Raw genomic sequence first — 14798 nt, 5'->3', positions numbered from 1 at the left:
AAATTAATAAATAAATATATTTATATATATATATATATATATAATATTTAAAAGTATTTAATTTAAAAATAAAATAATGTGTATAAGTAATACTAACACGGTTGCCCAATAGAAACTAAAATAGACTGAGATCCAGCTTCACCTGCAGTCTGAGCTCCGGAGGGACGAGGAGAGCTCAGCTCCCGGCAGCAGCAGCAGCGCCTCCTCCTCCTCCTCCTCCTCCTCCTCCTCCTCCTCCTCCTCGTCAACACCAACACCACGCTGCTGGAGACCCAGGACATATTGCTGGACCCGCTGGAGGGAAGGGAGGCAACGGGAGAACCAGAACCAGGACTGAGAGGAGCAGACTGTCAGACCTGCTGCAGTAACATGAGAGGTTTTCTAAAGAGACTCTGGAGCTCAGAGACGCTTTTCGTCCTCATGGAACGCCAAAATCAACACAAAAAGAAAGCCCCAGCTCAGTGAGATACCATAAGAGTCTGTCTGCTCTCCAGCTGAAAAACCTCAACTACATCTCTTCTAATTATATCCACAAAAAGACCTTCTTCTTCATCACTTATCTGAGGATACGTCCTCTCTATCTGTCCGTGAATAGTTGAGCTCTGACATAAAGATATCCAAAGTATACATTTTCCAAAGACTCCCTAACTCCTAAATCCCACATCTCTCTGAAACTGCACCCCCCCGCATGTCGTACACTATAATTAAAAAGCAGACGTCCACATACTACTTACATCCATCGCTTATTTTATGAGTAGGTGGTATTCAGGATGGATCCATGAAGGTTTTTCAGACTTTGTGGTGATACGGCGTACAGCAACAACCGCACTGTAACTCCTGGGATTAGGCTCGGTACTAATTTGTAACGAAGAGGCCAGATGTGTCTGTGTTTTAGATGTCACGATGTCAGCGCCACAAACGGAGCAACACGGGGAAAGGTCAGCGAGACCGATTCCCAGACTGTTAAACAGCGAGAAGGAACAGTTCTGTCTCTCTGCGTGTCCCGTCTGTCTCGGTGTCTCACACGCCCTCAGACGCACACTCGTGCGTGGCGTAAAGACAACACAACTCCTGATTTATTGGCTCTCCAGGGCCATGATGAAACTCATCCTGGATGACCTCATCTGTACTGATGGAACAGACAGACTCCGACTGTGTGTGTGTGTGTGTGTGTGTGTGTGTGGGAGTTTTCTTGTGTTTTGGTTATTCATTTAAAAAAACGACACAACCCCCGTTGTCGTGTTTTCTGCCACTGACTTGTTTGTCTCTCCTCTGTTTTTTCTCTTGTTTTATGTCTTCACACTCCTCTCTGGTTCGTGCGGTTTCTGTTTGTTAAAGTGGCTTCACTTTATGATTATGAAGCAAACGTTGATTGCACAATGCGATGGTTTCGATATGCAGTCCTGTCTGCCACCGGGTAAACAGAAAAACCTGGATTTACGACACAAAGGAGATCAGTCGATCATGATGCAACCACAACAGGAAGAGGATAGCACTTTGGTAACTGCTATTGGTATCAGTTACCAAAGAGCGTCAACGAACGGTCTTTGGGGTTACAAAACTATCGACTGTATATCAGAAGTGGACGTAGTCATCGTGACGTCACACATTGGTTTGGGGACTGATGTTTTGAAGCCTCGAGATCGACGTCGCCATCTTGGATTGGGGCCGTCGCCATGTTGTTGTTTTTTGCAACCGATGAACAGGAAGTGACCATATTTGGACTGAGGAGGAGTGACGTAGAGACCTGTCAATCACTGTGTAGCCCCGCCCCTAAAGCATCCCCTGCTTTATGGTCTGTTTGACTCTAAATGGACCATCATTTACTAAATGAACATCATGCTGTATTGAAGAAGACTTGAAACTAATAAATCAAGAGAGAAGTAGTCATTTTCGGTAAAAAAAACAACAACTGCCCATTGGCCAATCGAAAACATGCACGTTACAAACCACGATGAAATGTTTGGCCATCAGTGAAATTGGACCTCCTGGATTTAATAATAATTTATTTTTATTACATTGTCTCAACTTCACTTGAAGCAACTTGCCACCAACTTCCACCTCTGAAATGATAAATCTCCATAAAAGGTCAGAAATTCAGGTGTTTTTTAACAACTTGTTACCATTGATTGATGCAAGGCCGAAGAAGACAATAATTATTACGACATAACAGATTTTGACCTTATGTAACTGGCCTCTCAGCGCTCCTCTTCCTCATTAAGTCCACGTATAAATCAGTGAAGCTGCAGCAGCAGCAGCCTGCAGGAGGACGAAGGGTCAGCGGAGGGTTGATCCAGAAGAAGTATTTCAACCTCCAGTGTTTGCAGATCCCACCGTGAGTCACTGGATGACATTACTCCTCGCAGAGATACAAAGCGATGTGACGCAACTTCACTCATCTTGTCTGGGCGAGTGTGGGACTCGGCCGGATTTACAGGCTCATGAAAACACCTGCAAAGTTTTATCTCCAGCCCTGACACGACATTTAGATAAACCGCGAATAAATTTACTTTTGTTTTATATGCAGTGTGCACGTGTATGCATACATGCTTGTATGAAGACCCTCATAAAATCTATACTAAATTAGATACATTGCAAAAAAATAAGTAACTTGCAGGTGTGTACGTCACATGTTCAGCCGCTCACCCAGAGAAGATTTATTCTGAAGGGAGTGTTTTATTAGTGTGTTTTACAGCTTGAGGCAGGACTCAGGAGTTCATGTCAACATGGGAATAAAATGTACAGACGAACAGGAGGGTCTGTGCTCCTGAAGGTTCATCACATGGGCGGGAAGCTAATCGGGAGTCCAGGGTCAGAAATGGGCCCCTTTGAACCCCCATTTCTCCTACTCTGTGTGCAATGGGTTTAGATTTATGTGATTGAACCATAGACTGTATGGAAGTAGACGTAGTCCTCAAGACTTTAGATTTTGGTTTGTTGAAAGCAGTTTTGAAGCCTCGAGTTCAGCAATTTGGCCGTCGCCATGTTGGCTTTTTGCAACCAGTGAACAGGAAGTGACCATATCTGGACTGAGGAGGAGTGACGTAGAGACGCCGTATACGTCTCTGGTAGAGACCTGTCAATCACTGTGTAGCCCCGCCCCTAAAGCATCCCCTGCTTTATGGTCTGTTTGACTCTAAATGGACCATCATTTACTAAATGAACATCATGCTGTATTGAAGAAGACTTGAAACTAGAGATTGAGACCATAAACTCATGTTTACAATGTTTACTGAGGTAATAAATCAAGAGAGAAGTAGAGTCATTTTCTCATAGACTTCTATAAAACCAGAGGAGTCGCCCCCTGGTGGACCATATGTCTCCTTTAAATGTCATTTTTCATCGTTCATTTACCTACACTGTATATAGGTTGAGGCAGAGATCTCAGAGGAGAATATACAAAACCATCTCTATTTTTAGACAGTAACATTCAGAAGACGACGGCTATTCCTCAAACAGAAGTTAATTATTAATAATGCAAAGCATGAGCATCGGAGGAACCAGTGTGCATCTAGTCATGAAAACATGAAAGCTAACCTTTTGAACCCGAGCTAATGCGCTCTGCAGAGAGACAGTGAGCAGATCCAGGGGAAACGCACAGTGAATGAATGTGGACTTGGTGTCCTCTGTGGGGCGGCGTCCTGATTAGATAGGTGTGGAAGTGGACAGACCCTTAATGTCAACAGTGCAGAGGATACGGGGAAGGATGTGACCTCAAGAACTGGATGGACTTTGGGAAGTAAAACAAGGAGAGACACTTACAGCATCAGTGTTTCTTTGGGTTGTCTCTGCCAACAGTTCTGCTTGTAAGTGACGTCCTCACACGGGAACATTTAGTGCCAAAGAAAACACCTGCTTACTGACTAAAGTACGAACACGCATTGTGAGAAAGCCATTTGAATTTTTCCCAGGAGCCATCGGCAAACGCTGATAAATGATGACCGACTCTTAGTGTATGTGTGAGATGATGTCATTCTGCCACACTGAGCCAAAATACATCTCAGTCATATCCATCAATTGTTCTTTCTCTGCTATCTACACACACACACACACACACACACACACCATGCATGTTACCAGATCGGCCCTTCAGCATGACATCACCCTTTTCCTCGTCCAGGCCCCCGGAGCCGAACACACACACACACACACACACACACACACACACACACACACACACACACACACACACACACACACACAATCAACCGCTCACTCGCTCGCGCACACGCAAGAACGAGGTCAATTAGCAGTTCGTTTTTTAGAGAACATCCGTCACGCCGAGGCCTTTTCTTCATCAGAGCTCAAAGTTTGGAGAGACAACATCATTAGCTCCAGAGCAACATGTACTCTGTGAGCACTTCTGAGGCGATTTGTCAAACCGCTGATTTCAAACAGACGTTAAAATACTGCAGCGCTGCACGAACCGCAGCTGAGGACACACGTTGCTCGTCATAATAATAATAATAACTTTATTTATATAGCACCTTTTAACAACAGTTTACAAAGTGCTTTGACAGACAAAGCAAAGCAAACGCCACATAGAATATAATAAGGAAACTTAACAACAGGAAGCAAGTGAGACCACTAAATAAATACAAATCAAAAGAAAATTTTTGATTTTTAATTTAAAAATGTAATTTAAATGTAATTCAATTTTAAAATTGAATTACAGAAAATAATGGAAAAAAAAATACAAAAATAATTCATGAACAGTTGCATGTAATGAAAACAGGTCAAACTGACTGAAATGTAGATTTTAACTACTCGGATGGACGGGTTCGGTGGCCTTTATCGTCCCAGAGGGGAAACTCTCTTGGGCTAAATTGCTTCAGTCCTTTGCTTTAAATAAAAAACATCACAGAAACAACATAAACCCATAATAAAACATACAGTAAGAGACATTCCACATTGCCAACAGGGCAGATTAAAGGGCCAACGTGCTTGTGTATTAATTGCCCTGTTAACCCTTTAAACACGTCTTAAATGTCCAGATGACGTATACACGTTATGAACATGCTGAATGAGCAGCGTTGTTCATTCTTTTGCAGGGTAAAAGCTGTTGAGTTCCTTTGTACCATATTTTAAGTGAACATGTTATATGTTCTATCATAAACCTTGCAAGGTTTGAAAGCTTACTAAAAATAGGAAATCTCGTAATTTCAAAAGAGTAAATTTGACTTTGAGGATGTGGAGTAACCAGTGAGTTTGGCAAACGTTAGCACTAATGCAGAATTGGCTGGAGCTGGTGGAGCGTAAAGCACATACAGAGTCTCTGATAGACTACCTCGGCTACTTTTCTACACGTAACATGTAATCCCCACGTAATAATACGGTTCGCTAATGACAGGCCCACTTGCATGTGGACATACTGCCAGTAAGATAGTTAGCTGGGCATGCTAACGTTTGCAGCTTACGTCAGATAAACACTTACACTTGTAGCTGTTGTGGGTTTTTTTTGTGGTTTCAGGAAAGGCTGATTGAAGAAAGATACACCACTTCTCTTTAGATACCGAAAGAGAGACACGCTCACCACTGTTTTGCCATGTGGGGAAAATTACGGTTGCTAGCAACTTCTTGAACAATTTCCTTTCAGAAGCGGTATTTAACAAATTCAAATTCACAGCAGCATCCCTCTGCAATCTCATTTTATTCAGACTGCGTATTTGAGGTCACTGACATCATCTCCCTCTTTATAGGTGGCCGACTTCGTCCACTTTGCCAAAACACTTTCGGTATAAACATGACAAAATAATTGCAAATGTGTACTAATCGTGCTCAATGCATTTCTTTCTCTTTCGCTCCCGCTTCTCATGTGCACTTCATTAAAGTTGTTCTTTGAAGTGTCAATGACATCATGACTTGGCTGCCGTCGCCCTGTTTAGGCCTGACAGGTTCCCATGGAAACTCTGATGTCATGAAGGGGGGGGGTTTGAGGTGAGTAGATGATGTTTTTTTCGGCCTGTTTTTCGGGTGAAATGTGATGTCTGTTGACAGGCGGTACCTGCAGGAACAGTGCTGGGTGTCAGACTGGGATGAACGCCAGCAGGTAGGCCCGTCTGTCAACACGGTGACTCAGACTACGGACGGACTGGCGCGATCTGCTGCTGGTTATTGAGTCTCACTGTTGGGTTTTTACCTGCAGAGATGTCAGAAGCCAAGCCGCTCCAGATTTACAGAGTGAGAGTTAAAGAACTGGATTTCTTTGACTGGAGAAAACGACCGAAAAGCCCTTTTGCAAAGAGCAAATACTGCTGTCAAGAAATCCATTTAAAACACGGTGTGTGTGTGGTTTCTACTTTCAAACCAGCAAAAATAATATGATGAAGATGATGCACTCTTTTTTCATTCAAGTAATATTTTGATATTTTAAGAAATATTGGTTTCTTGCTGCGAGTTAGAAGAGATTGAACTTGATTTAGCTTTTCAGGGCCGAGAAAGTGTATAGCGTCAAATTTTGTGACTTATCCAGACCATCAGGGAAAAATGTAATATATTCAAACATATTATATTGTTATTCATTCCCGAAGCTCTCGCACTGAAACTTCTCTGGATTTTTTCTGGCCCTTTTGGGTTTAGGTGATCTCTCCCTTCCTGCAACCGGCACAAACGCTGAGCTTTTTGCTCTGTATCCCTCTGTTCTTAGTGTTTATGCTAAGCTAAGCTAAGCTTCATATTTACCATCTCGTCAAGAGATGGTAAAGAGCGATAGAAAATGTCGACTTCAATACATTACAAAAGCACTTATCTTTTGATAAGAGTTAGATGATTTTCAAAGCAAAAGCAAAAGATGTGTTTGTACTTTGTACAGGTGTCCAGTCTCACATATTATATAATCAGGGCGACCAGATGCTGTAGATCACTAAGAAAGCGTGAGGAGCCGCATCAGCTTGAGATAAATATGTAAATGTTGAATGGTACATTGTTCCTGTGAAACAGATGGTTCTGATTTCAAACGGTATTCGGTGTCAGTGGCTCAACAGTTTAATAATAACCACACTCTGACATTAACACTGAGGTATGATTAAAGCAACGCATTACATTCATAAATTCAAAGCTTCATGAATTTATAAATGCTAAGCCTTTTCATAAAATCCTTCAAAAGATTATCTTTCATTTAAATTAAGTTGCGATGAAAGCCTTGATATCACTTTTCTTCGGATCACCTTTGAAACGTACCACCTGAGACGACGGCACACTCATGAGTTGCTGCCACAATTGTTCCAGTGAGGAGAGCAGAAGTAGTTCCTAAAACAAAGTACAGTCCTTGAATAAACACATTTAGAAGTTCCATCACATCATTAAACTCCATATAAATGTATAAACTCTGGATCCAATCAACTGAAAGAACATGTAAAAGAGCCATGTCTAAGATTTAATATGTACAGCATATCAGTAGCTGTATTGTTTCAAGCGGACACGTGGCCGGACTCATTTTCATGTTCAGCGATCAGTTTTGCATTCTTTTAGCAATATTTGCATCTGTAGAGTGTGTGTGTGTGTGTGTGTGTGTGTGTGTGTGTGTGTGTGTGTGTGTGTGTGTGTGTGTGTGTGTGTGTGTGTGTGTGTGTGTGTGTGTGTGTGTGTGTGTGTGTGTGTGTGTGTGATGATGGGAGTTTGAGGGATCGTGGACGTATTTGTGTTCTGTTTAAGCGGCGTTGACGTACACTTTACTCTGTGGGCGAACTCAGAGCCCTCTTGTTAATGTTTACAGTCTGTAACAGCAGTAAGAGTGTGTGTGTGTGTGTGTGTGTGTGTGTGTGTTTTACCTGTCTTGTGGGGACACACTCACATTGTGGGGACCAGAGGACCATTATAAGTCCCCATAATAATAACTCAGGATTGGAAAGGCCTAGACACTTGGACCTTACAGGATGTGTGAATGACCGCCTAACAGGCACCCACACCAATTTTCAGGATCCTTGGACCAAGCAGCGCGGAACTATTACAAATCTAAAATCTAGCTAATTACTATTCACAAAAACCATGACTGCAACGAGTACACCAAGTGATCATATCAGGGCAAACCCCGCCTCTCCAGCCTAACTCAGTTGGATTCTGCAGAGTATTATACCTTGACGTCAGCCTTTGATCCTTTGATCGTGTTAAGACTTTTTTCTTTTCACAATGTCCTTGTTTTTGGAATTTGTAAAAGCTTCCTGTGCATGCCACTACTATCTCTGCCCCTGATGATTCATTGGAATTCACCTTTGACTTTGACAGCATAGTCAGGGAAGGGACTACCCTGGCTGCTGGGAAGTCGAGCGTACATTACCTCAACATGCCAGTGTTTCATCAGAGGCACCGCAACCTCCAGTTCAACAACCTGAAGAAGCATTTTGACACTGAGGGAATTGTGTCTCCCTGATACCCTTAATTTCCTCCAGATTTACGCAGACTCCCCCCATACTCACCTGAAAAGCCCCAACAAGCACCCTGTCAGTGGGGTGATAGTGACTTCCGGGCTGTCACACACCCCCAGTTCAACAGAGCCGAGACCTACCTCGACCACATGGAGGATCTGGCAGAGAAGATGCTTTGCCCATTTCCGTTGAGGATGGAGCAGGTGTCACTGTTTGTTGGTGGGATTGTGCCAAGACAGGTAATAGCCCAAGACTCTTTTGATCAGGGAAAGCTGAGGGGGTTTTTCAGCACCCATTCAGTTGTGCTTCAACTACAAAGCGGGTCCTGATGGCCAGGGATTGTTGGACACAAGGTGCTGGAGTTCTTGGTGGGCTCACTCAGGAACCTGTACAGCAACCATGCAGGTTTGGGGGGTTATGAGCCCAGCTGGAAGTCCTTCCAGTGTGAGCTGGCACTGGAGGAGATTTTCTATGGCCACCTCCTGAGCAGCACTGACAGTCAGTTAAGCACAAGCCTGGGAACAAACTCCGTGAACCCCAACAGCAGCCTTGCGCAACACAACAGTGCCAGTGCTGGTTGGTTAGTATTAGGGTAAATCTCCAGGAAATGAATGCAAGTCAATGTAATGTCCCCAAAAGTCATGAAAACACGACTGTGTGTGTGTTTTGTGTGTGTACCCTAACCCCCTTTAAGAGATACTGTATTGGGGAATGTGGATAATGACGTAGAGGAAATTAGAGAGGACCGACGCAGAATGTGGTTGAGTTTGGCATCTTTAGCTGCACAGTTTAACTATGTTCATACGAGCATACCTATAATTAACAGCTTAATTATAAACAGCTAATTCCCTGATGCCCCTCTATCAAACATAATTTTACTTAAATGCAGGATTGAATTCTCCTTTCATGTCACCAGATGTGAACTGATGCCAGAGAAATGTGTTAAAATAAAACCATTTGCCAACACTGAGAAGAAGAAAAAACTGAATCCAGAGAGAGACAGAGAGAATCGTTCTTCTGTCTTGCTAAAAACATTTTTTAAATTTGAATAAGATTTACATCTGCCATTTACATGCTTCCTGGCAGCATGTAAATGCAAAAATCTTTAAAAATAGGCCTGTTGTAACTAAACTAAAAGACAATAGTTGTGACTTTTCTTTCTTTAACTTGATCAGAAGATAGTTTGTGATGATGTTGAATCATACAAATATGTATATTCTATATTGGTACCAAAAGGTTCATTGGATTTGTTTTGTCTTCACATGTTGACATCTTATGAACTGTATCATGCAGTCATCATGTTTCCTGTAAAAGCCACAGAGGACAGTGTGAGAAAACCTTCGTCACATCAGAATGCGTCATCCATTTGTGTTTGTCTGCTCTTGTTTTGACTTGTTGTGCAACATCTCGTGCACCTGAAGGCGTCAGAGATTCTTGATGAACTGATTACATCTGTGGTCTTTCAGTTTTGTTTTAACTGTTGTAATGTTCGACCACAGTCGCAAACGAGCCAATGAAATATGTGTGAGGGAGTATCACAGAGCTCCATCTGAAGTTCAACCAAAGTGTGTCGGAGCCAATGAATATATAAAGGAAGCCAAGCTTTTACAATACCATCATTATTAGTGCTTTTTACCATATTTTATAGCATCATTTTTATGTCACACTTTTACTGTCCATAAAACATGCAGACAGCACATTCTGTGGCACAACTGTATATACTGTAATATAACGCTTTATTTATGTCTTGACTCAAGAAGAATGTGAATTAATGTACTTTGTATTTTAACAAATATCACAAAGGTTACAACCTTCAGTAGCGCCTTTTTTAAATAAAGTGCTGCGGGATGCCAGTTTGTTTTGGGAAGTAACACGCTGCATTATTTTCTAAATGGCCATTGACTGGAATGTTTAAGAGTAACTAAACCCCTCCTCATTCTCGCCCGTAGTCTATACTTGGTCAACCACGGTCACAACTTAACATTTATGTGTTGGGTTGTAATGAGGCACAGAACTATTTCTGAAATTCCATTCTGAAAATGATTAAAATACATACACAGTATATATCAAAATTTGGAGTTTGAGAAGAACCTTTTTCTTTTAAATTGACAACGTAACATTTTTGCGTGTAACATAGCTAAGTGAGCTAGCTAGCTTGCAAGCTAAGGTAACGGCCATGTTTGTGATGTAAATTGTGCGAGATGAGAGACGTAGTTCACTGATCGGTTTCAAACAAATGATACTACGGCAAACAGACTTTCTTATCGTGCAAAACTATCTTTTAAATTGACAAACATATGTTTACACATGATTACATATGGGTGTGTGGCATTAGTTATTGAACAAGTTCACTGATGCTAATCATTCCTCTACGAACACTTTTCTAAAGCTCATTTACCAGCCTTCCACGTATAACGACATTATCTTAACGTTATCTGCCACAAGGCTTGCTAGCTTTACATTGCATATGAAATATAAAACCAGCAATGTTTGTAAATTAACTGTAAGAAAACGTTGTCCAGCCAATATTGAATGAAGTCAATAAATGGAAATTGCTTCCAGTCTACTTCTGTAATCTTTCAGCCTGTTTCCCCCGATCTGTTAGGAGGTTATAGAATGGCATAAATGAGGAAACAACAGTGGCTTTCTTCACTTTTTGCAGATGTTTGACTACTGACAGCTGTGATATATTTTCGTCCATAAGTGGGCTATATATCACAAACCCCAAATGTCCTCCAGCCTCCTACGTGACCTAATCCACACTTAACCACCTCACAGAGTTGAAGACGTGTGTTTGCGAATGTCTCTCCAATGTCAACAAATAGTTTTACTGGTCGAAGACCAGATGAGAATAAAATAGTTTACAACCACAGCTCTGCACAGAGGGAGCGAGCGTCACAGAAGAAAAACATATTCAGTCATTATCAAAACAATGAAAACCAGGATTGTGGGAGGCAGCTCAGGGACAGAGCAAGAGATCTATTGTTGTGTTGACAACTGAAGTTTTTTAATTTAATTTCACCACTCTGACTCATGCGGGTCATACCGCGTTAACTGCTGACTCATTGTTACTGGAAAGCAGTGGTGGGGCAGCAGGGAATTTCAGGGTGCCTTAGTTTAATTTTGCTGTATTCAAGCTTAAATGAATAATATACGAACTTCAGAGCATTATTATATCAGCAAACCACCGGTTCCCCCTCAGGTAGGCACCGTTAGCTCGATCAGCACGGTTGACATTGTTTGTAACGTTAGCGTTATTAGCTACGAGCCGCCGGCTCAGACGTCGCCATGTTGAGAGCCTTTTAGAGGCAATCGAAATGCTCCCAATCTCGTATTACTTACCATTGATTTAATATAACCATAGACTATACTGTATATAAAATTAGGACCTAGTCATCGTAACGTCACCCATTGGTTTGTAGACTGCCGTTGTGAAGTCTCGAGTTCGGCACCATGTTGGTTTTTTGCAACCGATAAATGGAAGTGACCATATTTGAAAGTTGGAGGAGTGACTTAGAGTGAGTTGAGACGCTGTACATGTGTCTGGTAGAGACCTGTCAATCACAGTAAGCCCCGCCCTAAAGCATCCCCTGCTTTATGGTCTGTTTGACTCTAAATGGACCATCATTTACTAAATGAACATCATGCTGTATTGAAGAAGACTTGAAACTAGAGATTGAGACCATAAACTCATGTTTACAAGGTTTACTGGATCACGCTTTTTTGCTCTTTAAACACAGGAACTAAAAAAGTCATTGATTTCTTACAGCTGTATTATTTATTTGCTTTTTTCATCCAATCATAGATGTATAAAGAGAACTGGAGACAGCTTTGGAGGTGGCGCCCTGTTTGTTCCCATTAAAGCTGCTCAGCTCGTTCTCAGGCTCATTCATTCAAATGAGGTTGGAAAAATAACTCTGGATTTGACTATTAGTACATTTTAAGACTTTTTCGACACAATGATCTAAATAACTTCATGTCTTCATACTGGGAAGTTGATTTACCTCAAGAAAAAAAATCTCTCATCCCAATGTATGTCTATGGGAAAAAGTCCATAATTTGGCCACATTATAAACTTTACTTCAAAGCTCAGGGCTCTTCCTTGGTAAAAATCTTCAGTAAAGTTTAATGAAGAACATTGCATTGTCTACATCATCTGGAGTACATTTTAGTGAAAATGCAAACGTTTCGAGTTTGTGGGGCCGAGAAACATTTACGTAACGCTTCCCACAAGGCTCCAGTCACAAGTCAATGCGTTCAAATGAACTCAAATACACATCTTGTTCTGCCTTTTTAAGAGCACTGTAACTAGTTTGAAATGTAGTGATTTTTTACTGATTTGTTACTTTATTAATTATGTCTTCAGCCATGTTACAGTGTTTTAAAAGGCTATGGCAGACAGCTCTTGTGACAGAAAAGTGACTCAGGTGTGTAATCACAACATGACTCTCTGTTACGTCTACGTTGGAGAACGGCCCAGTGCAGGTGTTCTCATTCACATGTCTTTCTGTTTCTGCCAGTAAATGACTAATATATGAAAGTTATTTAATTACAGGTAATACATTGTACCTGTCAACCAAAGCTACCTGCTGCTGAACTGGATCACAGAATTACTATCGTACCACATCAACGTATCCTCCTACAACGGTTTGTGTGATATCTTACGAAAAAGTTGCCTCTAATTTTTCGTGCATTTTCCTATGAAAGTCCAACAACAACGTGTCAGTTTCCGCTCGTTACATGAATTCAGTCTTTTCAAAATAAACTTCTGTCTTCACAGGAAACAACTACTTGGTTGGGTTTAGGAAAAGATCATGAAATACCGGTTTAGGCGACAAAATTACTGGGAAAAGATTAAGATAACTACGGCAGTGCAGTTACTGACAAATTCATAATTTTAATTTCTATTTTTTACAAGTGGAACGAACAGCGGTCTGCTGGGTTTTACTTTGACTCATACACCTCCACTCACTCCCACCCGCTGTCGATTTTTCGATCTCTTTCCTGATGAGGGATATATGAATTACAGCGTAATATTTTTTGTCTCTACAGCTACAAACGCTGGATGAGAACAGCCTGAATATATCTGTGAAGTTGACACTCAGATTGGCTTTAATACCGTAAAAAAAATAGGAGGCAACGAGAAGTTGTCTTCGTGATGTAAAAAACAGAGTTAAAAGAGGAAAAGATACATTTAATGTTGTCATAATAAGACACAACAGCAGTGCCTGTTTGTGAAAAGCCTCAGATGGCTGATGAAGCTGATACCTGTGACCTCTTACCCCTACAGTGGTTTGTTGCCGTCTGTGTCTTGTACTGCCCCCAGTAGACTCCCATAAAACCCCCCGAAGGGAGTGTTGACTAAGTGTGTGAGAGAAAGAGAGACGGAAAGGGGGGGGGGGACAATTTTCTGGTAAATCACCTCACCAAGACCCTTCCTCATCTCCCAAACGCTCCCTGTTGCACACTCCGTAACACACACACACACACACACACACTGTTGACAGTAAGCAGGAGGGTGGAATGTCTAAGTATTTGCATGAGTCTGTCTGTTGCACACACACACACACACACACTTGCTATCTGGTGTTGAATGTTTGCTCGGTTGGGGTCCAGTTACGAGGGGGAGGGTGGTGGTCCTCCTTCAGCAGCCAGCTTGTCTGTCTGTGTGTTTGTCTCGTCCTGCCATCAAGCACACTACAGTAGAATAGAGTAGAAGAAAATAGAAAAACATAAAGAGTGAAAACATGAAGGAAAGAGTGGAGGGTGAACTTGATAACCCGCTATAGTTATAGTGTAAACCTGTGGTATACAAGCATGTAATAATCATCATATAAATACAGGTTGATTTTGACATGCGGACGGTATGAGACGGGGATCAAACCGCCGACCTTCTGGTCCAAGGATGGTCCGCTGTACCCACTGAGCCACAGCGACCCATACTTTAAACTTAAAGTTACGACAAGGAACATTGATTTAGTGTTGATTCTGGCGGTTGGTTTTGTTTCTGAGCACCAGAGTCTCTTTAGAAAACCTCTCATGTTACTGCAGCAGGTCTGACAGTCTGCCCCTCTCAGTCCTGGTTCTGGTTCTCCCATTGCCTCCCTTCCCTCCAACGGGTCCAGCAATACGTCCTGGGTCTCCAGCAGCGTGGTGTCGGTGTTGGCTCCCAGAGAGGAGAAGCTCTGCTCCTGGAGGAGGAGGAGGAGGAGGAGGAGGAGGAGGAGGAGGAGATGCTGCTGCAGCTGCCGGGAGTTGAGCTCTCCTCCTCCCTCCGGAGCTCCGACTGCAGGTCCAAGGCTGCAGGTGAAGCCGGATCTGGGTCTGTCCACGGTGGACCGGTCTCTGCTGGACTCTGAGCTGAAGGAGGTTCTGGTGAACCTGCATGAGTTCATCTGGTTTCACCAGAATCCGACCCGGTGGCTCCGATGACGA

The sequence above is a fragment of the Pholis gunnellus genome (assembly GCF_910591455.1).
Source record: "Pholis gunnellus genome assembly, chromosome: 9".
NCBI lineage: Eukaryota > Metazoa > Chordata > Actinopteri > Perciformes > Pholidae > Pholis > Pholis gunnellus.
This window is presented reverse-complemented; position numbering follows the sequence as displayed.